Below are 19,769 nucleotides of genomic sequence, written 5' to 3'. Positions count from 1 at the left end.
TTCGTATTGCTATCACCTCTGCCAGGAGGGTTAGTGAGCTGCAGACTCTTAGTTCTAAGCCTCCTTTTACCTCTTTCCATGTGTATAAGATGGTTCTCATGAGGAAAGGCTTCACCGCCTGGATCCTGAGAGGGCGGTCAGCTTCTACCTGGACAGAACCAAGGACTTCAGGCTGGATGACCAGCTCTTCATTGGTTATGTCGGGAAGATGAAGGGCAAGGCGGTCTACAAACAAACGCTGTCCAGGTGTATCATCCTATGCATCAAGATCTGCTACGCCTTGGCCAAGAAGGAGTGGCCTGAAGGTATTAGGGCTCATTCCACTAAAGCGAAGTCTTCTTCTTCAACTTGGTGAAGTACTGGGTTTTTAAAGCCCAGCGGTGCAGGGGAACACACCCTAAGACTTCGAGTTCTTCCTGTTTCAGACCCACAGAAACACAGAGTCTTCTAGGTGAAGTCAAAGATCTTGTTTATTGGCTGCAGACCAATTACAGGTATCCGAGAAGTACAACACAATGTATGTTCTCAGGAGACTGCTTAAACTTACAGAAACGGCCTTCTCCTTATATACAAAATATCATGCTTCAGGCACACATTCCTCGTTTTACGATATGGTTATTCATATGTATTCATTACAAACGAAAAGGCAGAGTCATGATGACCATCCCACATTCCAGTTCAGCCAGCCTACAAGTATTTACCCAGCGAGGCTCAGATCCCACATCAGATATCAACAGACCCCAATAAACACGAGCACCTCCTGTTTGTAAAACAAGCCATAAAGCAGGAATAGGCAGGTGTGAAAGAGATTAGCCGGAGGCTTGTGTGGGATGAAAATGCTTTATGGTGTGTCAAACCCTGATGCTAATCACAGGTGGCCGTAGGACGGGGAGCTCGTTGGACCGGACTGACCTGGGGCAGCGGAGCCAAATCGCATAGGTCACAGAGAAGTCAATAGAAGGCACATGTGTTCTGAAGGCCTGTGTTTGTCCTTGGTGTGTAGCCTATGTGAGGGCAACCATAAGATGGCCACCGCTCCAAAATGGAACCCACGAAGTCAATGTGTAATATCGTATACACAGTGCATTTATCGATAAAACGTTATACAAAGCACTTGTACATACCGCATTGGCCATTCGCGGTTCGCTAATACCGGAATAGGCAGGGTAGGGCCCTGCCTCCCACGGGGTCCCAAATTTTAAAGTACCACAGACCCTCCTTTTGCCCTTACATAGGCAATAACTATACTCATTTTAATCCGAGTCCAGGTCTATATTCATAAAGTCATGGAGATGTTGCTGTAGCATCATCCTATTACTTAGCTCGTCCCTCGATACAGGTTTCCTTACACATAATGTAGCACAGAGGCCACATATCACAGGAGCACACTGTATGCACAGACAGAACAGGAAAAGAATGGCTAAGATCATTCCAATGACCATCAGAATCTTCCAACCCCAGGCAGATATCAGTTCCCAGAACCACCCCATCAGTGACCAATCTCCTTTATTTACGTGTATAGATTCAGATATTTTATGCAGTTTGGAGATGGCTTGATAAACTGTTGGAGCGTTATCTGGTATGAAAATGCAACAGCTAGATTGGATGACCTTACATACCCCACCGCGGTCTGCAAGTATGACGTCTAGAACCATACGGTTCTGCAAAGTCATGAGGCGATCCGCTTGGAGCTCAGCTGTCAAATTACCAAGGGCACCAGCCGTTACATTAACCGTGGATTCAACCACACGAGTCAGTTGTCTCAGGTTCCTACTATTGACTATCGGTCCCCAAAACGGCAGGAAACCCAAAAAGAAGTCTCCCGCTTCCTGACCGGCAGTATCCTCCTGACTAATCCCGCCTCTCACAACTCTGGTCTTGTGATAATCAGAGGCAGCAGTAAATGTTGGCGGTAGCAGATTTGCAATATAACATGTGCCCGAGAAATCAGGGGGCAACCATGTATATGCTCGGTAATTGCAGACAAAATATGTACCCTTGGCAGCCAAAAACGCAGGGGAAAACTGTGATGGAAAAGTGTACGTTTCAGTACAGTCACTTTTCCCCAGTTGAGCTCTTGGATTCTGACCATTACCTTGTAAACAGAACCGACCCATGTGGGGTACGACCCAAATTGGGGATGAGATTTTTCGCTGCCTTTCACCCAGACTAATGCTGTACCCTGTCGCGTTCCACCCTACATAAGCTCGCAATTCATCCTTGGGAATAGATGAGTATGCGTTGATATCTCTGCTCATATCGGCAACTCCTTTCATTAAGGCTTTATTATTTGTGCTAGGTCTGATGGAACGCGGTTGTCGCGGGGAGTAGGCATCTAATGCAAAGAGAAACATGGTCTGGAATGCCCATGACGATCCATTATAGCTAAACGGCAGCACTAGATAAGGAATACCCTTGTTAATGGTATGTGGCATTAAACCACACACCCAGCAATTGGTTGTATTCATGACTAGTTGGTGCTGGTGCAGGAGTTTAATGAATGAGTTGTTTACAAACTCGGAACGTCTAGCTTGTTCGTGTTCAGGCAGAGGGTGGAAAGAGTGTAAGGAGGCAGTAGGAGGAGGTATAGGCTGTACAGTGGGTGCAAATGGCACTTGGGAGGAGAAGAATGCATAACCTACAGTAAACACCATCATACTAAATAATATAAACAGACATAATAATACAAAACGTTTGCTCTTCATTATTCTACATATTTTCATCTTAAAGTTCATTTCCTCAGCGGGTCTCTCCATCTTGAAAAACTCCATCCTCTAATCGTGCCGCTCGCGGCGGGTGAGTATCTTCTGCTAAGGAGTACGCCTGTCAGTCCAGGGAACGCCCTAGACCAACCAGAACCGTTGACCTAACGTCTTCGGCCTGTACCCCAAAGTCTTGGCACCGCGACCCTGCGGCTGAACCCGGATGGTGGTTCGAAAAACAAAAAATCAAAAAAGTCCTTCAGATGGGAGAGCTATAATATCAAAAAATAGTAAGGGAAGAGAACTTTTATTTGTCCATAGGCCTTGGTCTCGGCCTCAAATTATAGCGGTGTCTGCCAGGTACTGTCTGGTCTTGAAACAAGAGTTCAGGCTCTGTGGTGTCTATTCGAGTTGACGGTGACACAGCTTCCTGCAGAATATCGTCGCTTTCTTGTTCTGAAGTCGTTCCCTTTATATGTGCATCACTAAATGGCACGAGACGGGGGACAGTGTCAGTTTCAGAATCAGCGATACCCTCCTGGACCCACCGGTCATATGGTAGAGGCAAAGGGATCCGTTTGCAGTGGGCGCCGTGAATCCAATTCTTTTTCCCTTTCACTCGAACCGCTGATCTTGTTGATAGAAGTACGAGGTGAGGGCCGATCCAACGGGGCTCATCGTTGTTCTTTCGCAGAAATTTTTTTATGAGCACCCACGAGCCAGGGTCGATAGGGTGTCCGGGAGCTTCAGAGGCCTGGGGCAGAGTATCGTGCACCTGTTGGTGTAAAACACGCAATTTAGCCGTCAATTCATACAGATAGTCAAGCAGTACTGGATGTTCGATTTCACTGAATTTTGTCGGTCTTGGCACACCCCATACATTGGCCGGGCGGCCAAAAACCACTTCATATGGACTAAGTCCCACTCGTGAATGCACAGTCATTCTTGCTGATAGGAGTGCTAAAGGCAGAGCGTCAGGCCATTTAAGACTGGAGCTCGCCTGGATTTTGGCCAGTTTGAGCTTCAGAGTGCCATTGTAGCACTCTACTAATCCAGTTGATTGGGGGTGATTTGCAGCGTGGAATTTCTGCTTTATACCTAATCCCTCGCACACATTCTTCATTACTCGACCCACAAATTCACTCCCATTATCACTCAACACCATTCTTGGCATTCCAAACCTAGGGAAAAATTCCTTCACAAGGGCTTTGGCTGTGGATAAAGCGGTGTTGTCCTTTAGGGGATATGCTTCTATCCATTTTGAAAAAGCGCAAACAACAACCAGTACATATTTCAAATTGTTGCACCGTTCCATGTGGATAAAATCTAGCTGCAAAACCTCAAATGGATATGATGGAGGCGCAAAATGACCAGCTGGAGTTGGGGTTCCCCTACCAGGGTTGTATTTCAAACATACCATACAATTTTTGACCACATTCTCTGCACACTTGGGAATTCCAGCGTTCTGCCATACTGGGGCCAACAACTTACAGATTCCTTTCACACTGATATGTGCCATTCCATGTGCCATAGTAACCACTGGAAGCACATATGCATCAGGTAACAACCATCGCCGATGTTCTGACAAATCCACCCAACAACCATTCTCATCCAATTTACCCGTACTTTCTCTCCACTTGCTCAACTCTTTCTCTGTGGCTTCGGCTTGAAGGGACTTCACACTCTCTATCGTGTCTTCACACATTCCAACATCACCAACCCATCTTGCGGGGCCTGCAACATACATTCGAGTCTTCACATCTTTTGCTGTTTCTTTCGTGATTTCATCAGCAAATGCATTACCACGACCAACATCATCAGTGATCTTTTTGTGTGCACTGCATTTCATGATTGCAACTTGTAATGGTAGGGTCAGTGACTCAAGGAGATCATTCACCAACTTGCCATTCTGAATTTTAGCTCCATGCGAAGTCAGGAACCCACGTTCTTTCCACAATCGCCCAAAACTATGGGCCACACCAAAGGCGTACTGGCTGTCAGTGTATATGTTCACTTTCATTCCTTCAAACAACACGCATGCTCTTGTAAGGGCAATTAATTCTGCCGCTTGAGCCGAATTATGTGGCACACGTGCAGTTTCAACAATCATGTGCAAAGTCGTGATAGCATATGCGGCAGTCGTATCACCATTCGGAAGCTTGAAGCACGAACCATCCACCCATAAGGTACCATCACACTCAGTCAGGGGAGTATCTTTAAGATCCACTCTCCCTTTTGTCTCTTCTTCTGTTCTGAACAGACAATCATGCTGCTCAATCTCATCTATGTCTGCTGTAATCGGCAATAATGTAGCTGGATTCAACGTGTTGCATCTCTTTATGTGTATATGGTTTGCCAACAGTGTCAATTCATATCCGGATAATCGAGCACTAGTTAAGTGCTGTGTCTTGGTCCGGGTTAACAATGTGTCCACAGCATGTGGAACCATAACAATCAATGTGTTATCCATTACCAGTCCAGCAGACTGTCGAATAGACATAGCTGCTGCGGCTGTAGCTCTCAAACAACTTGGCAATGCCCTCGCTACCGGGTCCAAGGTTGACGAAAAATATGCGCATGGACGCGGTCTGTCGCCAAAAGGCTATGTTAACACTGATAATGCGCAACCATCCTTTTCATGAACATACAATGTAAAAGGCTTACTGTAGTCGGGGGTACCCAACACAAGAGCTGAACATAATGCATCACGTAATTCCCAAAAACTTTTCTGACACTCTTCAGACCATGGGACAGGATTCGGTGTATTTTTACAGGTTAATGCTAACAAAGGTTTTGCCAGCAAAGAAAAATTCGGTATCCAGTGCCTATAGTATGAAGTAATGCCCAAGAAAGCACCCACTTCTCTCTGTGTTCTTGGCACGCTCAATTGTGCGATGGCTTGAATTCTTTCTGGGGTCAGTTTCCTTCCCTCGTTCGATAAGAGATGACCTAAGTAGGTCACTTCTTGTCGACAATATTGCAGTTTTGAGAGAGACACTTTATGATGTGAGGCAGACAAATGACGCAACAATGACAATGTAGCTTCTTTGCAAATCCTTTCAGTATCCGCGGCGATTAGTAAATCGTCAACATACTGAATGAGGGTAGCACCACTAGGTAAAACAAGTGCATCAAGCTGCGCTTTTAAAGCCTAGCTGTATATTGATGGACTTTCACAGTAGCCCTGTGGAGCGCGTTTAAAGCGGAAGCTTCGACCTCCTAAACTGAAGCCAAAAATGTCCCTGCTCTCCTCTGCAATTGGGATGCTAAAGAAAGCATTCTTTAAATCGATCACTGAGAACCATGCAGCGGAGGCTGGAATCATAGTTAACAAGGCAGTTATATCAGGGACAACTGGAAACTGTGGCACAACAATCTTATTTACCTCTCTAAGATCAATCACGAATCTGTAAACAGGTGGCTGTGAAGGGTCCGTACGTTTTAAAACAGGTAAAACAGGACTATTGCAAACGTTGCCTCTTGTCTCTTCAATTACACCCTTTCTAATCAAATCACCGATAATTGCTAACAACGCTTTCTGACCTTCATTGGAGATCTTGTACTGGGGAATGCGTGGCAAGTTAACATTGGCCTTTAAAGTAACCACGTATGGCGGTATTTCCAAAAGACCCACATCATTGGGACCAGTAGCCCAAAGGACATCCGGAAGGGATGACAATTCAGGTGGCAATGTATTCTTTGACAAATACATCGGGGAGATCACTTCCTTACCCAATGTAAGTTGTACTCCTGAGGGAGAACAATATAGTGTTGCATGCAATCTTTTTAACAAATCCAACCCTAACAAATTTTCACCACAACCTGTCGTTAGGATGAGGGGTGCTTTTAGCTCACAAGGTCCAACAGAAAGTGGCATAGGACTATAAATCGGGTTCCTAACTGGGGCGCCAGAAAAACCTACTGAAAAATTCATTTCGCCAGACAAAGGCGCGCCAGGGAGTTTTGAATGCATAATTGAACTCTTTGCAGCACCAGTATCCAGCAGAAAGGGCTCTGTTACACCCGCCCTAGTCGCCTTAACATACGGTCCACTCTGATCCACTGGTACTGAAACAACTCCCTCTCTCTGTCTATGGCTGTCCTAGTAATCATTACCTTCCACATTGGCGTCTTCTGCATAATAATCATTATTATAGTACTGAGCTGTATTACCAGTAGCATTGGCTTGCTGATCAAAGCTATTTATCGTATTTTGAGGCGGAAGAGGACGCGCGTTCTGGGGGACATTTCCACGCCCTCTACCTCTAGGAGCTTGCTGGCCACCTCCACCTCTCGCGCCATACGCATTACTAGTACGCTGCATTAATTTAGGACAACTATACTTAAAATGACCTTCCTCTCTGCAATACGAACATTGATTGGGACCTATAGGAATACGTGGTTGATAATACCCATTCATTTGCTGGTTATTCTGAAACTGTTGGGGTTGCTGATAGATACCCTGGGTTTGCCTATAATTATTCTGACCTCCACGTGGCGGATAAGCCTGCTGTAAAAGGACCTTCGTTTTCAATTCTTTCATTTTCTTGTCTGTTCTATCCTTCTCGTCTTTATCCCTATTTTCGTAATACTGTGCAGTAGCCAGTATTTGCGCTGAAGAGGAAACAGCCCAAGAACTCTCTGAATCTTTTAATTTCTTACACAACACGGGGAGTAGATTCTGCACAAATTTATCAACAAATAACCGTTGGCCACCTTCAGTACTCAGGTCTTGACCACTGTGGTCGATAAACATTTCTTCAAACCTTGTAAAGAAATCAGACACTGTTTCATCTTTCTTCTGCTTGCATGCAGATAGTTTATCCCAATTCACGCGCATCGCGGGCATTATAGTCTTCATGTAAGTGATAATTCTACCAGGGAGTTCTGCTACCAAAGGGTCAGGCTTCGCACCACCAACTTGTCTAGTGTCTGCAGCAATGATATTAGCCCATGTGTTACCCAATTCTGCAGCGTGATCTACATTGCGAATGGATCCCCATAAAGGCTGTGGAACAACATTCTCGAACAACATATCTATGTCAGCTAGATTCATGACACACGAGTCTGCAGTCTGTGATAACTCCTTATAATATCCTGCAGGGTTTTTACGGGGGTCAGGCAATGTCTGTTTAAGCGCTAACACCTCAGAACGCTTCCATGGGACATGTACCCAAACACGCTGGAAGTGAGCTGGAGAAGCAGCAATTCCTCGAGCAGCATCAGCCGCAACGGCTTCCTTCCACACCGGAGGGACTTCTCTCATAGGGTATTGTCGCGCTTTTCCCTTTTTCTTCACAGGGAATTCCTGCTCGAACAATGATTGTTGACAATCATCATTCCTGAAGGACAGTAAAGTCGCAACTGCTTTCTCTACATCGGGACCCACAATTGTACCTGTTCCAAAATCAAATCGCACGCGACACAATTCCTGCGGGATTGTGTTTGAACCATGATCTTCCAATTCCTCACAGAGGATTTCACACATTTTCTCAAACACATACCTCTGTTTTGGGGCGTCCCATTGGTGAAAAACATTAACAACTGACTCCACATCATAGAGTGAAGAAAAAACAATCCACCTACGCGCCATTTGATCTAATACCTCTTTTTCTTCAGGATCAGGCAGCTGACTACGCAACTGCTTACGTTGTAAACCAGGGGTCATACTAGATGACACAAAGAGAGGCGACATTAAACTAGTAACCACATTAGCTATTCGTTGTCGTGCTGAAGGAGAAGTTGAGGCGAAAACGGGGGGAAAGACAGAGGGAAGAAAAGCGGGTGCAGATGCAGATACAGGGGCAGTGTTAGGAAGAGCGCCAAGGGAGGCAGCTGATGTACTAGGCAAAGTCGCAGGAAGCGCGGGGGCAACAGGTAACACAACTGGTGGCCCTTGAGAGGGCTGCACTGTGGGGATAGGAGCCAGCTGAGGAGGAGCTGGCGGCTGTGGGAAGGCTTGCGGCACATTAACTGGAGGCTGCACATTTACGAGCTGTGGAGGCGCTGTGGCATTTTGCGCATACGGGGGTGGCGAACTTAGCAAATGGGACATTAGGGAATCTTTCTCTTTCTCTTTCGTCTCATCTTGTGGTAGGGGTGACAAAACTGGGTAACATTTATCGATCCCTAGTTTGCGCTGCCTATGTAACTGCTCATTCATTTGTTCCTCCTCATTATCTTTAAATTGCACAGCTGCTTGCATCATTGACATACCTTTTTCTCTCTTATTCCTTTTCGCTAGCTTAATTTCCTTCTGTTTGGCTTCCTTTCACCATAGGCGGAAAGAATCAAACATCGCCGGCCGGGCTTTCTTTCTAAACAATTTAACTTCCAAATTATCTAAGATATCTGTATCAAAACTACCATTTTGGGGCCATTTTAAAACACCGTCCTTTCTGGTGTATCGGATCCATACTTCATTATATGCAATGGGGCCCACGCCATGTTTCACATAAAGCTCATAAGTTGGAGTTCCAATTGGAGGAACCTGACACGAATCCTCTAACTGGGAATCCCTTCTACAACCCAAACAAAACAAATTTCCAAATACACTAGAACCAGGCATCTTCGCTCACTAGTCTAGTTTCAAACGTCAAAGGATTATCGAATACGATAGTCTCGTGAATACACGAGTCCTCTGGCTTTGGCACTTGCAAGTTCCAAATCAAAGCGATCCCGAAGGATACCAAAAATCCCGAAGGATACCAAACAAACTGGGAGACGCTCCACTTATACTTAACTGAGGGATGGCGATGATCGATGGCGTCACCAGAAGACTCTCTCAATTGTTTCGCTCTACCAAATCGTCAAGGGTCCAAAACAGGGCGATTAATCAGGGCAGCAGTCCTTCGTAGCCGTCGGGACGCGGAGACCCTCGCAGAAAAGACTTTCGGACCACGTCGACATGCAGGGGTCGATGAAGTGGCAGCCTTCCTCCGGAATTTCCACACGAAGCTCCTCACGAACCTCTGGCTTGGACCGGTACCGCTGAAATCGCCCCACATGGGCGCCAACTGAAGTACTGGGTTTTTAAAGCCCAGCGGTGCAGGGGAACACACCCTAAGACTTCGAGTTCTTCCTGTTTCAGACCCACAGAAACACAGAGTCTTCTAGGTGAAGTCAAAGATCTTGTTTATTGGCTGCAGACCAATAACAGGTATCCGAGAAGTACAACACAATATATGTTCTCAGGAGACTGCTTAAACTTACAGAAACGGCCTTCTCCTTATATACAAAATATCATGCTTCAGGCACACATTCCTCATTTTACGATATGGTCATTCATATGTATTCATTACAAACGAAAAGGCAGAGTCATGATGACCATCCCACATTCCAGTTCAGCCAGCCTACAATTATTTACCCAGCGAGGCTCAGATCCCACATCAGATATCAACAGACCCCAATAAACACGAGCACCTCCTGTTTGTAAAACAAGCCATAAAGCAGGAAGAGGCAGGTGTGAAAGAGATTAGCCGGAGGCTTGTGTGGGATGAAAAGGCTTTATGGTGTGTCAAACCCTGATGCTAATCACAGGTGGCCGTAGGACGGGGAGCTCGTGGGACCGGACTGTCCTGGGGCAGCGGAGCCAAATCGCATAGGTCACAGAGAAGTCAATAGAAGGCACATGTGTTCTGAAGGCCTGTGTTTGTCCTTGGTGTGTAGCCTATGTGAGGGCAACCATAAGATGGCCACCGCTCCAAAATGGAACCCACGAAGTCAATGTGTAATATCGTATACACAGTGCATTTATCGATAAAACGTTATACAAAGCACTTGTACATACCGCATTGGCCATTCGCGGTTCGCTAATACCGGAATAGGCAGGGTAGGGCCCTGCCTCCCACGCGGTCCCAAATTTTAAAGTACCACATTGGCTAGAGGGTTTTTTTTTGTAGACATCTGCAAGGCAGCAACTCGGGCCTCCCTTCACACTTTTGTGAAGCATTACTGCTTGGACTCAAAGTTGAGGAGGGACAGCCACTTTGCATTTGTTGGTGTAGGTAGGCGGGCACCCTCCTCCTGGAGCGGGACTGCTTGGGGATTCAATTCAAAAGGTGCGGAATCCACACGCAGTTGTATCCATCAGAAGAATAAGTTAGTTACCTATGGCAACGCTTTTTCTGGTGGATACAGTATCCTCCTGTGGATTCCTTACAGATCCAACCACCTCCCAGGTGCCGGTCTACTGACACCCAAAATATTAATTTTTATGAATTTCTTATATTTCATTATAATTCATGATGTTGTGATGTTTTTGGCTAGGAAATTTCTATTCTATAGAATTTCCAGTTTTGTTGCTTATTTATTTGGAAGTTTTATGTATACTTGAAAGTTGTTGTGTACTTGTGTATATGTTGTCGGTTCACCCGTTCGCCTCAAAGGCATGAAAACATGGGTGGAACTAACGCCAGCACGCTAAAAGAAGCCTTCTTATAGATCCGATGATGTCACGTGGAGTGCTCTACCTGAGGCCCACAACAGTAATGTAACTGTGGGTGCCCCAGGCAGGCACCCACTTAAGAAAAGAATTCCAGCTACCGTCGGCACACACAATATGTGCCTGCTGGGGAGCTGTTTGGGGTCGCTAGGTCTGAGGAGGCCCCGGGCCTCCTCCCATGGTCCCCAATTAAAATGAAACATGTGGGTGTCCTGGGTGTGCACCAGGAAACCCACAAAAATATAATAAAAAGTAAATATTAACTGAGAGGCAGGAGTCACTCATTTATCACTGAGTTCTCCTTGAAGGAGTACCCCATATTTCCATGTGAGGGCTTTTACGCACGTGTTTCATCTTTGCAATGTCCCTAGAAGGTGCAGGGGCACCGCAAAGCATTTTTTTAAAGTTGTGGGGGGCTATAGGAAGGGCAGCAATATTTTTGGGTCATTAGATCGATGACAGGAGGCGAACGTACCATATTTTCGCAAAACACTCCTACCTGGAGCACTATGCTCTTCAGCTGGAGTGAAAGGCCCTCTTGTGGTTGTTTTTATGATAGCATTTTGTGGACTTATAAATGTAACAAGAAAGACTCAGAGACATGTTGCTTTTATTTTTGAAAAAAACAAAACATTTTTTAGTCCTTATTTTAACATTTTTCAGCCAACAAAATATAATCATAAAAGTTATGATCATAGACATGTTAATTCTTTTTTTTAATTAAAACTTTTTACAATATTCACTGCTGTTGAATATTGCATTGTTTCAATTACTGAAATATACATTTGATTAAGCAAATTGGTGTTTTTTGGACAAATATGATAGATCTGTTTTATATATATTGTTGTGCTCACCACCTTCATAAATCCAATAGGCCCACTTTTCATATTTTTGTGTTGTGACTGTTTGACTAGGACAGTAAATTTGCCTGAGTGTGGCCAGGACTTGTGAGACTAACATTGTGTTGCGCATGCCAGAAAGCATGTGCTGTGCGGGGTGGGGTGGGGTGCTTGCAGGGGGTTAGCCACAGGCCCTGGTCCTCTGACCATGTCCTGTGGCCACCTCATGCCATGCATGACCAAAGGTGGTGCATAGAGTGGGCTTAGCGTTATGTATGATAATAAAATATCACTTTACATGAAAAACAGACTAGAAATTCACTGAATAAGAAAGGTTAGGGTAATATATAGCCAGGAATTTTACTTATTTCTTACTTTACATTGTGAAAAAACCTTAGAAATTCACTGAAAAAACAAAGATGAAAGTACTGTTATGTTTAGGTGAAAATTTCAGTAGCAACATAATGTTTTAAACTAAAAGAAAAAAAAATAAATTCACCAATTATAGTTATCTTAGGCAACTATAACCCGTGCCCTAAAGTAACAATACCTCACCCTCGCCATCCACTGCTTATGACCTTGCATATTACAACGCTATTGACATGTTCTATGACATGATTGATAACATCATTGTAATATCTGAAATGACATCACTGTTCATCATGGGGCCGCAAGTTCTATTTATGTTTATATGGACACAGAAGCATGGCGGCTTCATCTCTAGCAGGCTTAGCATCGCATGCTGAGGTACAGCCTCATGTACTTGTGTCCCACATGCAAGGCCTGCCAAGTATGCGCACATAGACCCCCCACCAGATTCACTCTGGACGCTGAATCCTAGGTGAATTTTTATTTCCACAAAGATGAGAAGTGGGAGTCGCCATTAGATCTGGCTATTGAAACATTTAGCAATCTTGCACGGAACGAACTGCGTTAAGTGGGCGCGCACGCCACGAATGGCGTAAAGTAACTTAGCATTTAAAAAAACGTACAAATTCACTGAAAAAACCATAGGTTTCACACACGTTATAGTTAGGAATTAGCATTTAAAAAACCTTGCAAATTCACTGAAAAAACCATAGGTTTCACACATGTTATAGTTAGCTGTACATTTCACTCGTAAAAAAACTATGAAATTCCCCCGTTATAGTTAGTGCAGGCAACTATAACTCACGCGACCGCAATCCTCTGCTGATGACATATGTGTCTTTATGAAAAAAAAATATTTGTAATATACGTATAGCTAAAATTTAATGGAAGAAGACATGGGCAAATAAGTGTCTAAATACAGTATTAGCATCAGCAGAGGATTGCGGTCGCGTGAGTTATAGTTGCCTGCACTAACTATAACGGGGGAATTTCATTGGTTTTTTACGAGTGAACTGTACAGCTAACCATAACATGTGTGAAACCTATGGTTTTTTCAGTGAATATATGTATATATATATATATATATATATTCACTGAAAAAACCATAGGTTTCACACATGTTATAGTTAGCGGAAATTTTACTGATAAAAAACCAATGAAATTCCCCCGTTATAGTTAGTGCAGGCAACTATAACTCACGCGACCGCAATCCTCTGCTGATGCTAATACTGTATTTAGACACTTATTTGCCCATGTCTTCTTCCATACATTTTTAGCTATACATATATTACAAATATTTTTTTTTCATAAAGACACATATGTCATCAGCAGAAGATTGCGGTCGCGTGAGTTATAGTTGCCTGCACTAACTATAACGGGGGAATTTCATTAGTTTTTTATCAGTAAAATTTCCGCTAACTATAACATGTGTGAAACCTATGGTTTTTTCAGTGAATTTGCAAGGTTTTTTAAATGCTAATTCCTAACTATAACGTGTGTGAAACCTATGGTTTTTTCAGTGAATTTGTACGTTTTTTTAAATGCTAAGTTACTTTACGCCATTCGTGGCGTGCGCGCCCACTTAACGCAGTTCGTTCCGTGCGCACAGAAGCCATGCACAAATGGTGCCCTTCGGGCACGATTTGCACACGGGGTGGGGAGAGTGTGGATAATTGTTTTTTTTTAATATTTTTTCACCGTACGCGTACGGTAAGCGTAATCGGCGAAATTAGCGAAAAAATAAAAATTCCGGTTTTGGCCTTGGGGGATCTTTGGGGACTCCCTCAACATGGCTAGGTGTTTTGGAGCTGTCCAAACAGCCCCTTTACATGTTTTTGGTCTTTGTATTTTAATCATCACTCACAGTGCGAGAGAGAAAATGGCGGCGGCCGCTTCCTGGTTTCGGCCGATTCGAATGTTTACTAAGATCTAAGAGCCAATCAGAATCGCGCTCGTGCACGCCACCGTACGCGTATGGTAAGCGTACCGTAAGCGCACCGTAAGCTGGCTCAGATATATATATTGATTTAAAGGCTATTTTCTCAGAATCTACTGAACAGATTTACACCAAACCTACAAAAGGCACTTCCTTGACCTGAGGACTACCTCTCTGCCAAATTTCTAGTAATTCTGTTCAGCCGTTCGGGCTGTAGCTGTGTCTAAAGGTCCTATGGAAAAATGCATGGGAAAAACGCGTTTTGGGACCCCCCTTTTATCTCAGCCCCCGCTTGACGAATCCCCCCGAGACTTTCAGGGTAGGAGCGGAGGGTAGCGCCCCACCTATTTTGAAAAATTCGCGAGGATTCGTCGACCGGCGCTAAAGTTATCCAAAATAGAATGTTGCGGATTTCCTATGGAAACGTGGTCCTAACTATAACTACCTACTGGCGACCGCCAGTAGGTAATATATATATATATATATATATATATATATACATATAGATATATATATACAAACAGCGTCCTGTCCGCGTTGTGGCAAAAGCGGAACTCCAGGCACGGACCTCCGATCTCCAAATCGAATCACGAACCAAATCACATACGTGGATGAAGCAGTAGAAGTTTATTACCAGCAAAATATCACAGGACCAGTGTCCTCCATGACGCGTTTCGCTACTCAGAGGGAGCTTGATCACGTGATGCGTCTCCATACTGTGACGTGTTTTAAAAGGTGAAAAGTGTGCACAACCAACTATAAAAACAAGTTATTGTTGTAACTAGATGTAAAAGACAGACTGGATTAGATATATGGTCAACTTCTAACCATAATGAATACTATTAACAATGGGAGGAAATTATATATAAAAGTCAATAAATAACGATTTTGCAAGTTAAAAAATTATTACAAATACATATAAAATAGAATGCCAAAAAGGTTAAAAACAGTCTGTAAAAAACAACAAGATATGAAATACCAAAAAAGTGCAAAAACGTGCAGTGCAAAGATATTACCTCGAACACTTAGCAGCAGTAGAAAGAACCCTGAACCCATATATATATACACATACAAATAAGGTATTATGAAGTGTGTATGTCCTATTTATAGGAAGTTTATCTTCTAAATGCTCTAATTTTTTTATTGTAATCAAAAGATTAATACAATAAAGTATTTTATTACAAAGTAAAGTAGAATCTTGAGGCCACACAGAATGGTTTTTGGGTTGCTAATAAAAGAGTGTTTAATCAAGCACAGGTTTCCTGTAGGAGCGTGGAAAAAACTACCTCAATGAAAGTGAAATTGTTGAAATAAACTCAAAGACTAGCAGTAGTAAATTGTAGAGCATCAGGATTATGAATACTCTGTTTACTAAAAGCATTCTTAGAAAATCCCAACCTTTATAATGAGGTCACTTTACAATTTTGACCTCCAGTCTCATTGCATATTAATGTGTCATTGCCAGATTGGCCCTACAAAACCCACCAGCACATATATATAAGGTACACTGTGCAGTGCTAAGCTTTCTGAATCAGGCAGTTGTAATCATAATGCTTCATTTTGATAGGCTCCTGGTCCATCTATATCTAACCATCATATTCATAGCTAACAGGCATAATTACGGAAGTAGTTCACATAACACAACACCTTTTGCTCTAGACGTTCATTACAGCTCTGAGGTGAAGCTACAGTAGAGAACTGGCAAATCAGCTGACAGGCCGCTGCTGCTGCTGAACATTATTCTCACATGGATGCATAAAGTATTTGAGAATTTATAGAAAAAAATGAACATACTTTCAATTAAGGGTGGGCGGTAAACTCTGCACCCCTGGCGGAGTTAGCAGAGTTTTGCCCACTCCGGCCTCCTCTTGGAGCAAAAAGTTCCAGAATAATGTTGCCAACTGGCGCATGGCGGAGTTTTTTGTGACGCGTGACTCGCCAACACTAAGTTGGCGAGCGCGACCAAGAAAATCAAGCACTAGATCGCCTCCCGGCAAGATTTCTCAATTCTGGCAATCGCGGCAGGTCACTACCGCTCATGTTGAGAGAAAAATCAACTCAAGAGGCAGAAAGAAGCAGAGTCGTCTGGCATGCCACGCGGCACCTCGCTGCGTTTTTAGGTAACTCCGCAGAATTCCACAGAGTAAAAACGCTGCAAGTTCTGCCCACCCCTACTTTCAATGTGAAAATCATCATCGAAAAACATTTTCCCTCAGATGCTTCACCAAATGCCACCAGTGGGCCTACATTTTTCACCAGGGGAAATCACTTTAAATTTGACCTCTCTCCACAATTCGTAAAAGTGATTTGGCACCACCAGTAAATATTTTATATTGTGACTATAATCTGTTGTCACCCTTTCTCTATGCTCCTTCTTGTGCCCCTCAAAACTAGGCACTCACTACAAAGCCTTACAATAGGACAAACACGCTGGAGCTTATTACCAAAATTAATGTAGCAGGTGCTTCTTGTAATCTTCCACCTAAATAGTGCCAGGAAAGCAGACAAACAAACAATTCTATGGACTTCAGCCCAAATGTTAAGTGTATGATTTACAATCACAGTCTTAATGAAGGAGGCCCCTTCCAGGTAGTCATTGACTGGTGTCAAGTATGGCCCTTTCTTGGGGCACTCTGACCTCTCCCTGGTCAATAGCTATCTGAGTTACCTCCCCCTCGGATAAAGTGCCTGAAATGATCACTGTGCACCGTATTATTCATTTAATTCTATTATTAAGATAATTTAGGTCATGTAAAAGAACTGACATAAGCTCGCAGGGGTAACTAATTAGATACCACAACGTTATTCCGTCGATGACGACGCCAACAATGAACGCGGAGTCGACCGACGCCACCTACCAACGCGCAGGGGTACTGCTGAAGAAATATTCTCCAGGTCCAGTCCGATGCCTGGGGGTAATTCTAAGAGAAGGAATCTATAACTAATAGTCTCTTTCAGATACATCCATATGTAATGTGGGACATTATTTGCTGTACAAGAATTTGCAACTGCGATTGCCCACCGTGGAGATTGATTTCAAACAACATTAGTGCCTAACAACAGGCGTCCACAGACACTTCTCACAGCGGTATCTGTGCTCCTAATAAACACATATCATCATGGATGGACTGGACCCTGCGAAACCCCCCTCCCCTAGCGCCTTGAGACCCTCACAGGTGAGTAGTCGCGCTTAACAAACACCTGATTGATCATCTGTTCAGTCTTCCCTTAAAATCCTAAATAGGGATCAAATGCACCACATCCTCAGGTTTGGAGTAAATAGAAGAACGTGGCAAACCTTACGAGGAGTCTTATGGGGAAAGTACGGCCCCTTTACACTAACACCCAGACAAGGCATATGCTCATAGCTTGTTTCTCCTGGCCATGTTTTTTGCTCACTGGAACATACAATTTAAAGTGAAAATGTTCTATTGTGTTACCAACAGAGGAAGAGGTGCAGTAGTGGCATATCTGTGTTTGTGTTCTGAAGAGATGGGTCCTGGCCACGCCCCCCTCCCTCTGCATATGTCTTGTTTATTCCATAAGGTGTCTGCTTGCCTCTACTGAGGGCTGGCCATCGACTCAATTCCAAGCCTCCTTTTTTTGTTCTCCTGTGTCTAAAAGAGGAGGAAATTGTCAAAGTAAAACCAATGTACAAGTTGAGTCTGAATGAATTTAATATCTGTTCAATATATACATGTTAGGGTCTTTAAAAGGTATCATTTTACTTAAGTACCCATACAAAACTCTCTAGGGACTCCGCAGCATCATATGTAACCCCCTCCAACTCCAATTATGTAAGGAAGTCTTTTCTTTTATTCCTTACGAGAAAATCTCAACTCCCAGCCTTCTCTTGGTCAGACGCTCCAGCGGATCTCCGCCCCCTCCCCAGGGGAAGAAATGAGAGGTGAGGGGCAGATGCGAGCAGCGTCTTCTCACCTTCGGTGAGGGTCACTTCCTCATCCATCAGAGGATGTTCCTGCGCATCTTTTGTGCCCCTACTGTGAGGAGAGCCCCTCGGGCCTTGAGATGCACCTCAGCCAGTCTTGATGCCTTTGCATCCAGAACAAAGAGGCTTTATGACCAAACTCTCTTGACTCCAAATCCAGCGTTTCACAAGTGCGTCTTCCAATGCCCTCGAGCCGGATCGCTGCTCCTCTCCGGACCTAGACTCGACTTTCCTCTTCACCATAGTTCACAAGAATTCCATTTTAGTGGGAAAATCACTTGCAATCCAAAAACGGAGTAGAAACATGTTTTTCAACTTTGGAACCGAATTTGGAATATTGCGGCTGTGAAACAGAATCCTGTATTTCTATTGCTTTTACCTCAATTTTCCTGAGAACTTGTATATACCAATGTGCACTGATATATTTTAGCAACAACTCCAGGTGTAATGTTTTATTAATCTAAAGGGCTCTTTCGCCTCAGTATACCTGCTCCCTTCCATGCCTCTAGGAGGTCTAGACGCCATTTTGTTCACGGTGGTACAATTGCACATTTCCTGCATCGTATAATTAAGCACAGCCTCACTTGCAATATTGGCAGCAAGAATGAGGATTTTAGGAAATTCATGACGTCAGACGTGTGTTTTTGTGTTTGCATCTTAGTTTCAAGGGGTCTCGTGCTTTCTCTTTGACAAGACCCTGTCACCTGCTCATTAGATAAGTCTGGCTGAAGTAAGAGTTTCTGCCACACGTTACACCCCATAGACTTGCATTGACAGAGATGTGTACGTTACACCCCATTAACTTGCATTGACAGAGAGGTGTACGTTACACCCCATTGACTTGCGTTGACAGAGAGGTGTACGTTACACCCCATAGACTTGCATTGAGAGAGAGGTGTACCGTTACACCCCATAGACTTGCATTGAGAGAGAGGTGTAAGTTATACCCCACAGACTTGCATTGAGAGAGAGGTGTACGTTACACCCCATAGACTTGCATTGAGAGAGAGGTGTATGTTACCCCGTATAGACTTGCATTGAGAGAGAGGTGAGAGAGGTGTACAAAGGCTGCAAGTTAGCTGCATGTATTTCAGCCTTCTCTGCTCCAGCTGCCCTCCTGGTGAGGGACCTCGGCCCGTGAAGGGACAACTGTCTCCTGATGACTCTGTGCTGTTTGCTATTGTTGAACTCTACGCATGTTAGACTTTTAGGCTGGCCGACGAGCCGCGTTTATTTTCACAGCGCCTTCACCACACCGTGCTGTGGTCCAGCTCTCAGACTCACACTGGTAATTGTTCAGCAGGCAGAAGTGAATCTGTGTGCTTCGAGCTCCCTGTGCAGGTGTTAGCATAGAATGAAGGGAGTCGAGTGCACCTGAACAGCAGTGGTATGAATGATGGCCCACCTGGCACCTTCCTAGCGATAGATATCAGTAATGACAAATGATGCGCTGAACACCAAGATCACTCTCACACCCCTCACAGACGGGCAGTCACAAGCCACCAGAAGCACTCTCACAACCCTCACAGAC

The sequence above is a fragment of the Triturus cristatus genome, chromosome 11, assembly GCF_964204655.1.
Source record: "Triturus cristatus chromosome 11, aTriCri1.1, whole genome shotgun sequence".
In the NCBI taxonomy this organism is placed as follows: domain Eukaryota; kingdom Metazoa; phylum Chordata; class Amphibia; order Caudata; family Salamandridae; genus Triturus; species Triturus cristatus.
The sequence above is the reverse complement of the archived record's forward strand: the minus strand, read 5'-3'. Positions refer to the sequence as shown.